The sequence below is a fragment of the Ammospiza caudacuta genome, chromosome 7 (genome assembly GCF_027887145.1).
Source record: "Ammospiza caudacuta isolate bAmmCau1 chromosome 7, bAmmCau1.pri, whole genome shotgun sequence".
Taxonomy (NCBI): domain Eukaryota; kingdom Metazoa; phylum Chordata; class Aves; order Passeriformes; family Passerellidae; genus Ammospiza; species Ammospiza caudacuta.
Window position 1 is genome coordinate 20669764 of NC_080599.1, and position 3186 is coordinate 20672949.

A 3186-nucleotide genomic window follows, 5' to 3' on the forward strand; every position below is an offset into this window, starting at 1 on the left:
TTTGGGTTGGAAAGGTCTTTAAAGATCAGCGAGGCCCCACCAAAATTGAGGTAGCCAGGAAAGGTCTGGATGATTTCAGCCCCCACTCCCATCAGCAAGGACAGGATGAAGGGATGCTGAGGCTGCTCCCATCTGTGCCAAGGGCTGAGGCAGCTGAATCATCTCTCTTCTCCCTACCTAAACCTCATTTGCCCTTTATAGGTCTCTGCCCCCTCCTTCCTCGACAGCAACAAAAGCAAAGTGAAAAACAGAGGCTTTATTACAAACAGCACCTGTTTCCATAGAGACTTGCTAAGAAAATTACACAAGACAAAGATGGAAATGAGAGAGGAAAACACAAGGGCTCGTCCTTGTGCATCAAGTGATGCCTGAGCTGCCTGCAGAGCCAGCAGCCCCCATCCTCCTGGAGGGGTGAGGTTGGCTGAGGGTGACAAGCCCCCAGCCCATCCTCAGTGGCCACAGGAGCTCCTGGCTCCCCTCTGGAGATGTTCCCAGCCAGCCCCCTCCAGAGGTCAGCACTAAACAAGAGCCTGGCTGTAAAATAGCAATGAAAAAGGCAGGGAAACATCTCCCTAAGGGAGAGGATGGAAGGAGAAGCTGGAAAACTGTGAGGGGTGCAGGAAGGGCAGGGCCAGCCTCAGAGTGCCACCCCAGCACTGCAGTGCTGGAAGGAGCAACCCTGCTGGTCCCACACATTGGTAAAGCACACCAGGGGATGAAGACAGGGAATTAGATGGATAGGACACTTTTAGACCATGGGGTTTTCTTCAGGAAAGGCAAGGAAAGTCCAGGAGAGCAATACCAGCAGGGCTTGGGGATTCTGGCACTCCATGACAGCCCTGGGCCACCTCTCTGTGTGACATTCCTGGGCCATCTCTCTGTGTCACATTCCTGGGCCATCTCTGTGTGACATTCCTGGACCATCTCTGTGATATTCCTGGGCCATCTCTATGACATTCCTGGGCCATCTCTGTGTGTGACATTCCTGGGCCACTTCCCTTCATCTTCCAGCACCCAGAGCCACTGTGACAGCCCAGATGTGACCACACCGAGCACAGGTGACTGCTGGGGGCACCTGGATTGTCTGTGCAGAGATTTTTGGGTTCCATGGCAATCCCTGCAGCCATGGGAAGTGTCCCCCTGGCCAGCATGAGGCCCCAGCAGCCAGGCAGGTGAGCAAAGGGATGCCTTGTGAAGGCTGAGCTGGAACAGAGGCTGGACAGAGCTAAAGAATAAAGCAGGGGTTTATTAAAAGGCCTCAATGGATCCACCTTGGGCAGCACAAGAGCCCAGCCAGGGCTGCACCCAAAATGGTCACAAAATGGACCCCCAGTCATGGGGTCTGTCACTTTTACAAGTTCTGCTCCATTTGTACATTAGGGTTAATTGTCCAATTCCAGCTTTAGCCCATGCAGTCCCATCCTTCTTGTTTTTCTGTCTCCAGCCCATGTTGTTTGTGCTCCTGGGCCCGAGATTTGTGTTGGGGAAGATGAAACAGGAAAACCTTATAAATGTGATTGTCTGGCAAAAGATTTTGAGAATACAGAAACTATAAGTGAGATTGAAATGAAAGCAAGCTTTGAGATACCTCAGTTACTGAACAACTGGAAAACAATGGTGTGGCCGGCTGAAGGTAATCCCCTTTTGATGAAACAACACCCTCTGCTTGCAGACAGGTCCAAGGGTCAGAGCAGACCCTACAGCTTGGCAGAAGGGCCCCAAAGAGGAGTTTTTAGGGTTTAAAATGTAACACAGTATGGTAATGTAATGATTCTTATAGGCTGTATGGAAATGTTGTAGGATTTGTATGTTGTACTAGATTGGCTAGTGAGAATTAAAATATTCAGCACAGAAGAAGATTTATGGTGTTGTAACAGGAATCTCACTCTCTTACCCTTTTACTCTCATATGCTTTTGCTCTCTTACCCTCTTACTCTTTCACCCTCTCATCCCCTCTACCCCTCTCTTCTCTGGGGCCTGCTCTGAGCTGTGGCTGGCAGCTCCCAGCAGGGCCTTGCACCCAGGCCCTTTGCAATAAACCACAAGTTCCATGACCTGGCTGCAGAGATCTCTGCTCTCCATCCGATCTGACCATCCTACCCCTGTCTCTCCTACCGATTTGGATCATTTGTCCTTGGTCCCCAGCTAGAGCAGGAATTGTTTTGTCTCCCTGCTCTGTGCACAGAGCTCACCATCCCCTAACGTGAAGCCCAGACCCACACACTAAAGCAACACAGAACCTGAAAAATACAAAATCTCAAATCTGAGGCATCAAAGGAGCCCCATGCCAGGAGAGCTCAATGTGCACTGGGCAGGCAAGGCAGGAGCCACTGCCTGCATGGTCAGAGGGATGTCTGCAAGCATCCAAGATCATGTTCTGTTCCCTGCACTGCTGAGAGCTCACATGGTCAGGGATCTCATGCTCAGAGCCAGGGCTGGGATGCTCAGGGCTCGGTATCACCTCCAGGACAGTCTCCTTCTCCCACCAGTGGAGCTGCTTGTGCCTCCATGAAACAGGATTTGCTTCCTCCACCCTGAGCTGACATGTTTCAGGGAGCAAAGGCTGTCTCCTCCTCCTGTGCATGCAGATGGCCTCGCCCCCAGCATCCCTGTCCCCACTGAGAGGCAGGCTGTCACTGCAGCACAGAGCACTGACAGCCCGGCCTTCCAGCAGCCTCAGAGCAGCACTGAGACAGCTCTTGGTGCAAAAGTGGCAGCACCTTGCAGGCACCTTGCATCCCATCCCTGCAAGTGCTCCAGGCCAGCTTGGACAGGGCTCTGAGCAGCCTGATCCAGTGGAGAGTGTCCCTGCTCCTGGCAGGAGGCTTGGAACAGCGTGAGCTGTAAGGTCCCTTCCAACCCAGAGCATTCTGTGCTCTGCCACCATGGCCACATGAGCACCACAGCTCTATTAATGAAAAACTGTTTGCTTGCAGCTCCCTCCTTCCATCCTTGTGCTCCCGGGGGTTGGTTTTGCTTAGGATGGCTCTTCATGGGTCACCACCACCCCTGCTGCTCTCTCTCCCTTCCCTTTTGATTGTGCCCTCCCTCCCTTCTCATCCCCATCACCCATTTGGTGGCACAGTGACATTGAATCCTGTTTCACAGCCAATTCCACCATGCAAGCCAAGATGAGATTTGGACTCACAATCCAGAAACCCACTGAAAAAATCCCCCTCAGCTGGT